This window comes from Haemaphysalis longicornis, unplaced genomic scaffold, assembly GCF_048455015.1.
Source record: "Haemaphysalis longicornis isolate Haplotype H1 unplaced genomic scaffold, Haemaphysalis longicornis Haplotype H1 scaffold_7, whole genome shotgun sequence".
NCBI classification, from domain to species: Eukaryota; Metazoa; Arthropoda; class Arachnida; order Ixodida; family Ixodidae; genus Haemaphysalis; species Haemaphysalis longicornis.
In genome coordinates this window covers 63,237,780-63,245,556 of record NW_027526422.1, presented here as the reverse complement: position 1 = coordinate 63,245,556, position 7,777 = coordinate 63,237,780, and the positions used below count along the sequence as shown (strand labels likewise).

Genomic DNA, 7,777 nt, shown 5'->3' with positions numbered 1-7,777 from the left:
CAAATCTATTCTCTCATCAACCGATTACTATTTCTCCTGTATACAACTATCGGAGACCGACGAGCTAGTTTTTCTTTTTCTTGGCTACTCCGTCCGCCATGCATCGCGTGAGCGCTGTGCTGTTACCGTATCGCGTGACGCTCGTGGCACAAAGTGAAATCTCACGGTTCGCTGCAGCCGCGCATGTGCGCACTGCATCCGTGTCTCGAGCCGTACACCTTTCTTCTTTTTCCCCGTACGCAGTTGCGCGTTGTTTAGCGTTTCCAGCTCTCTCCTCCAGCGCAGCCGGTCTTTCGGGTGGGCGCGCTAGATCGCGGCCATGCCGCCCTGCTGAGATCGGCCAGTGTTCACAGGTCGAACTGGAGCAGCGAAAACTCGCGCCGATAGCCTCGAGCTGCATCCAACAAACATGCTTCGAAGAGCGGACCGAATGGTATACACATGTCGCTGTATAAAGCGAAAGCCTAATCGCCCCATTGCGCGAAAAACGGTCGTCTTTGTTGCAGTTGTTGTCCGGTACAGGAAATGGTCGCCGCTGTAGAGAGTAAATGAATAAAAAATAAAAGCCCCTTTCTTGCGAGAAAGATGCCTAAAACGCGGAGCTTTCTCCCAGGCAATCTGAGTCAAAGTCAAAGACCAAAATCCAAACTTCTCCGACAGTGTCGGAATGGCGCAATCAGATAGACATCGGCTTTAACGCGGGGGTCCTGGGTTTGATACCGACCACGGGGAGCGTTTTTTAAAGCGAAAGCTGCCTTAGTGGGACAGATGTCGTTCTGTCAAAAAACTAATGCATTTCCCCATAGATCAGTTGGTCGACAGAAAAGCTCTGATAAGACCTCTGGACACACGGCGCCTGCGTGAAACCGGGCTTCCATTGTGTCAAAACGCCTCGAAAATCACGAAAAGGGTATGGTTGTAGGTGAGAAAGTACACGCATTGATCATGAAGGAGTCAACCATTATACCTTCATCTCACAAACCACGTATCGGTATGAATTTAGATTGTTCGTTGATACGTTTACCTAGTGCGCGAAAAATCATCGCATGGGTTAGTGGTTCTTCGCTTGTGATTGGGGTCTTCCAATGTTTCACGATCGATTGGACGCACTTTCAAGTGAAGGTGGGACCCAATTTTAACGAAGGTTTTTACGGACTTTTGACGCAGTTTTGATGTGAGAATGCTTCCGCGCTTCTCTCAACTTCATTTAGGAAAGGATGGTGGAGTTTTTGTCTTGAGGCGCTTGATGGGCCTTCTCTTAACATCGTCACCGTTTTGAGAAACCCATTGTGTACAGTTGGCTTTCCTGCGGTGCGTTTCCGCTTTTCCACGCCATCTGTGAGGCATATATAGAAAGCGCCGCTTTAAAATACACATGTGGGATCCTATGGGATCCGAAACCTGGGTCTCCACAGCACACAGCAAGATATATATATATATATATATATATATATATATATATATATATATATATATATATATATATATATATATATATATATATATATATATATATATATTGTGAGGCCGTAAATAGAAGGTGACGGGACCGTTGGTTTCGCAGCTCCTTTATTCCGAGGCGTCAGGCGGGGACCAACCAAGATGGCGACCCAACGTCCCTGCTGATGATGATTAGCCGAAGACAAGGTTGTACCGGTGATGATGAGTATGTACAGCAGATGATGCGGTAGCCGCAAGCTACTGGTGATGATGATTAATACCAATGGGGACAAATATGGGGACAAAACACAACAGAAGTTGACAGGCGTTTTGCACTTCGTGCTTCGTGTAATGAACTTGTTTTTCAATATTGACTCGGGATGTTAAAGGCACTGAAGTTAATTTGTCAAACTTCTGTGTGTATTTGCATTGCATAAACGGGCGCAAAAAAAAAAGAACACGCTTTTCATCTTTTGTCTGGTGGACTAAAGAAGTATTGAAATCATAAAGTCTGAAAGAAGAAAAAAAAATGCCATGCAACATTTGCGGCGGCCGCAAAAACTACAGCGGTGACGCGAACTCGGCGCGCATTCGTCTTGCGATGTGATTGGACGATGTCCAAGATTTTAAAGCTCATGCGTACGCTCTTGCGTGTGAATCATTGTAATTTTTCCTTAGGCAAAACTTCGCTACTCTTGGCAACAAGCATATGTATCGGAATGTGGTTTATTTTTGGAGGGTAGTTCAAACCAGTTTCGGATTCGGTTCCGTACAACACGCCCATGGCTTCCGATGTTATCTGTGATCGTGCATTAGCGATACTTCAGGAATCGCCATTTGCCGCTAATTCAATGTTGCACTTCAAAAATGGGTCGGATGTACTACCTCCTACCACTGATTATAGCGAGCAAGTATTGTTCGATGCAGCGGCGAAGTACGAGCCGAGGCGCGCGCACTTTCGTAACTCACCTGTCTCCTATCTGTAGTATCCACCGGGTCATAAAAGGCGTGTGGACGCAAAAGGCTGAAAGTCGGTCAATAATAATAAAAAAAAAACGAAACCAACCCAGGATTCCAACCCGCACAATGCGGCAACACTCGCATAGTGGTGCAGACCATTACAAAAATAGGAGACTTCGGGGAAATAACATATATATATATATATATATATATATATATATATATATATATATATATATATATATATATATATATATATAGTCTGGAAGTATAAAAACTCACACAGAGCGCGTGAAAATAACGTAATAGAGACGTGTGTCGGTGTCTGCTAGTCTGTGCTAGTTCCGCTAGTCAACCCTGCGAAAAAGTGCTTCTCGTACCTTGGTTTTACGGGTTACGATAAAAATTTCGGTTTATTTTAATTCCTTATTACCTATATTTACTTCGCTGACTCTTCCCTTGCATTTAATATATCGGCTAGCCGCCTTACACTAAAATCTACGGTACCAGTCGAGCCCAAGTGTTCAATGCAGAACACTTGACACAACAAGACGCATACACTTTCAAGAACATTACAGACAACACATTCCACTACACCAATCTTACTTCACAGCCGAATATCCCATATTTTTTATCAAGCGCGTTTCGAAGTACTTAGCAAAAATCCATTGTGTACACCTCATTTCATACCACGCATCGTCATAAACCGGCCCTTTACACCAGCCATCTTCATTGACTTCTAATTCCTTACATTCACTCATAGGATTCAGTGTTTATCTTCACACCACTGCCACCAAATACATCCTTGTTTGGCGCTCTTTGCCAATAGCGGGCCTTGCGCCATAACACGCTAATAATAATAATCATCGAGCCGAAAATGAAAATTCAAACTGTGTCGCGCACTTCCTACGGCTGCCCTTCACTAGTGCCGTCATCTGGTGCATTTCGGTAAGTCACTTTAACCGAAGTTGATGGAAGCAGCTAGCGGCCTTCGAGGTGTTGCCTCACTCAGGTCACAAGCCCGCTCTGGCTTTCCTTTTCATTTAACGTCACCCCTGCCGTCACCTCTACTCCATATCACCCCCCTTTCCCTACAACGCCTCACCCGTCCAAACACCACCATCAAACTTTTCGGATCGCCCCATCGTCGCCCGGCTAGCTCAGTCGGTAGAGCATGAGACTCTTAATCTCAGGGTCGTGGGTTCCAGCCCCACGTTGGGCGCTACTTTTTTTTTTTTTTTTTTGAGGGGTAAACGGACAATTGCAGCGGTAACCGAACCCACGACAGCGCAATGGTGACAAAGGAGATGCGTGCGGTACAAGCTAGGGTAGAACATGGCGGATAGCATGGGACTGAGCTAGTTCGCTGCGGTACCTGCCGAGGATCGAACCTTGAGGGACGGGAGTGCCAGTGAAGTTGGGGTTTTTCGGTGGCTCAGTGTCGTTCGTAGGTACCCCGGCCGGTTTAGGTACCCCGGCCGGCAAGCTGCTGCGCTTGACGTTCTCTCAAAGCGAAGCTTTAGTGTCCTCACTTATTCCTTTGTACGCGAGAATGCCCCGCAGAAAAGCTTTCTCGGACGATGATGGTGAATGATCGTGGGTGAAGAGGAAGACAGAAAACGCTTCCCGTGGCCGCAGTCGAACCTGGGTCCCTCGAATTATGAGGCCGGCGTCGATCCGATCGCTTCATTTCGACATGGCCGGAGCGAACGCCGATCAGCAGGTACCGATTCGCGCCGCACCCCAAACACAACCGTTAGGCCTACGGAGTGCACACCCGAAAGTTGCTGTGGGTATTCTAGAAAAGTTATGCCTACCTCCAGAGTGGCACGTATACTCGCAGTGTGGAATTGGCCAACCAAAGAATACATCACGAGAAAACTTCGCGTTCAGCCATCGTCATCGTCAGGCGAAGGGGTGCACGGTTTTTTTCACTGAAGGTGGCGCGTAAGCATCGATGCTTCGAATCGAGGCTGATCACGAATGCGCGTGACAATGATGGAAAAATCCAAGGGCTGAACCATTCATGCGGTTGCAGATTACCAAGGGAAGCTGTTTTGTTATCACTGGGTTGCATACATTCGCGACACAAGAAATGCCCTTTTTATGGGTTGTGGATGGGAAAGCATTAACGTCCTATTGAACGCCTGAGACGCCTTGCTTCCGCGACTAATGGTGGCGGGTTTAAACTACGCGTACAACTTTATTTGCGAAAGTTTCCACACTGGCAAGTCAGCGCTTTTTTCGGAACACACAATCATTCACATTTCGTTTTTCTTGCTATATCGGCGCCAGTTTACAGCTCCAATAAGCCCAGTAAAAACCTTCAACTGGTAGTTCGCTATTTTCGACGGAGTAAACATACGGCCAAGAATCGTGGCAACCAGCCAAGCGGTCGCATACGCTTCCCCGTGGTAACAGCGCTTCCGATAGCACCGAACAGAAGCAGCGCCGGCTGATCACGGGCTTTTTCCATGCACAGCACGAGAAGCCAGCGGAAACTCGCTTGGGAATATTAAAACAGAACGCAGACTCCTGTATGTCACTTGTACAAGACCTATACGAGTGGCACAAAACGTCCTGAGAGAAAGAGCTCACGGTTGATCGATGCAAGACGTGAATTTGTGAAGTTGAATGGCTCAAGCGCAAAAAACTAGTGTGCCGTCATTGTTGGAAGACCTGAAGAACTGAACACAAGTCCCGGCTCGGCTCGGCTCGGCTCGGCTCGGCACGCCGTATCATTCGCGACATGCTTCAGTACGGCTAAATACCCACGATGTGGGCGCCAAAAGCAGCTTTCATCCATTTAAAGCAGTATTAAAATACTTTATCACACACGGTACGTGTACTAAAGTAAAAAGCCGACCGAGCGGACCTGGTGTAGTCAGACACCGCGAAAGTGCTCCTGGTAAAGCAAAGCTTGGTATACAGGCGATCAACTGAATGGGGCTGTGCATTTCAGGGATCGTAGAGACCGCAAAGTGTTTCCCGGCGGATGTATCTGTATACGTGGGAGTACATGTTCCGATGGGATTTTTTAAATTCAAAGCATCTATAGCATCTGGCACCTAATAAATAATTTCGTGTTTCCTTATTGACTCCTGATTTCGAAGAATAAATATCTGATTGAGGCAACATGCAAGACGTCTCTTTCACGTGACGTTTGGCGAGCGGTCGCAAATTTTACCGGGTCTATAAGTTAGTCCGGACTCCGGAGCACCCTATCACGGCGCGCGCCATAGCCTCGGGGAGGCAGCTCGTACAATTAAGGCTGTTTGTATAATTAAGAACCGATCGGTAAACTGCTCAACGAGTTCCAAATCGATAGGCAGGCCCCTTCGTGCAGACAGGCTGGCGCGCTTGACGAATCCGCGAAATTATGGTTATTTCCCAACCGCGGGTGTCGCTACGGGAGATTACGCTCCCGATAGCCGGACACATTGGAAACGAGGTCAATAATACTCGGCGCTTATCATATAATAAAACCACCCACGGTGGGCTCTGGGGCGCAAATTCATCATTTCTCGTTACGCAAGCCCCACAAAACTGAGCACTCGGGTGTGATCAGTGCAGGGAATGCTCAAGGGCAGAGAGGGAGGCGGATAGGAGAGTCATTTCTCTTGCTCCCGAGGAGACAGAACGTGAGGAGCGTGGAACGGGAACCCTCGGCGTCGACTGTGCGTCCGCGAAAGGTGTGCTGCCGTGGCGGCGTTCTGCGGAGCGCGACGGCGGGGAAAGGTAGGTGGCCGAGGTGACCCCTTGGGGCGCGTTCTGCCCCAGCGCCTTTTCGGAGCGCCTTAATTGAAATGTCATCGCCATCTGCGGCGCCCCCTGCGTCGGCGGTGCGCCGGCCGCGCTATCATTCTAATCAGCAGACCTGGCCACATCGGGGGCACACGCTGGGGGTGTCAGCGTAATGGGTCGGGGAAGGGCGCGATTGTTAGTTTACCTAATTCGCTCCTATATTCACGAGATTCTCATAAATTAAGGTTGAATTGTTATTTAGAAAGAATGCGGTAATATAATAGAACGTAATTCCGTGGTGCAAGGCCGTTCATGACTTCGCTGCGCCTAGGAATCACACATCTTGCTACCTCGCGCAGTGAAAATTTCCTAACTGTATTCGGGGCGCATCACGGTTGTCCCCTTCAGAAGAGTGATCATGGATCCCGCTCTAATAGAATAACGTGCCACTCTACACTGAGCCCACTAAAGAAGATGTAGCATCATATGCACTGGCCCCGCCATACAAAGCATGTACTTAGTGTAGAAGGAGTAGAAAAAAAAAACATAGCCATCTATCAACGAGAGAAACTTGCATGAAGATTCAGATATGGGGATGTGTCGCTGCGTGAGCGTATGCGGACAAGCTTTTCCTTTTTTTTTTTCTGGATTCAGGCGTGCGTAATAGTCTACGATAAAACAATACAGTTCTTTACGTCATCTTACGGCGCGGAAATTCTGGAAGAACTCCTTTGCAAACGTATTTGGTGGGGAAATTCTGTGGTATGTGCAGGAGCAACAACATTAATTCTTTTTAGGGGGAAAGAGGAGAGTTATGGAGAGAGGGGTTAGCCGTAGTACAGGTCGCCTTCAAACCCCACAGCAGCCCGCGCCTAGGGGACTCCTAATCCTTGCTTAGAAAGCTGGTCAGTCTATTCTGCCACTGCTCCAAGGTGGATGATGGGAGTGGGTTCGGAATGTTCAACACGCTCCCACACGAGGTGTCAGGTGGTGTAGTGAGTTACAAGTTGCGCAGTTATAGGAATAAGTGGTGGGTGAGATTTGGTGTACAATCGTCATGTTATAGTAAGTCTGCATTTGAATTCGGCGCCAATTTCATGTGCCTGTTGAATTGAGTGATTAATGAGGAAGTGAGGAAGGGGGGGGGGGGGGGGGGGGTCAGAAAAAAAAGGTTAGTCCGTAGATGGTGGTTGTCTCAAAGTTTCGCCCATCCGATTATACTCAAAGTATAAGCTAGCTGTATTTGGAGTGTCACATTTGTGAAATGGGCCCACTAGGTTTTTGAAATCGGCAAGAACGCTCCTCGGCATATCCTTCAGACAGCCACTTACTTGCTCTAAAGTTGCCGATTTTTTAGCAATGTTCCCCGTACCGGGCGGCACGCTCTTAAAAAAAAAAAAAAAGGTCGGCGCACTTACTAACAGAACATTAACCAGTTACTTGCCCCAGTATAAACTAAGTACTTAGTGGATTTTACTAACTGGCCATGCGTAACCTAGTAAAAATCTACGCGTGACAATGTGGATCGGCTGAGCGTGCAGCGTGACATAGACACATTCAACACGCACATATCACACTTTAACAACCAACAAATAAATTGAGCAAGAAAACCAACGGAACATAAAGAGAATTT

At 47.6% G+C, this 7,777-nt stretch overlaps 1 non-coding gene across 1 annotated transcript; it reads left to right on the top strand.

The window, feature by feature from the left end:
- The first annotated feature begins 3,549 nt into the window (after window positions 1-3,549).
- Window positions 3,550-3,622, top strand: Trnak-cuu (transfer RNA lysine (anticodon CUU)). Its single transcript has one exon. It is a non-coding gene; the product is annotated as a tRNA-Lys (tRNA).
- The last annotated feature ends 4,155 nt before the right edge of the window (window positions 3,623-7,777 follow it).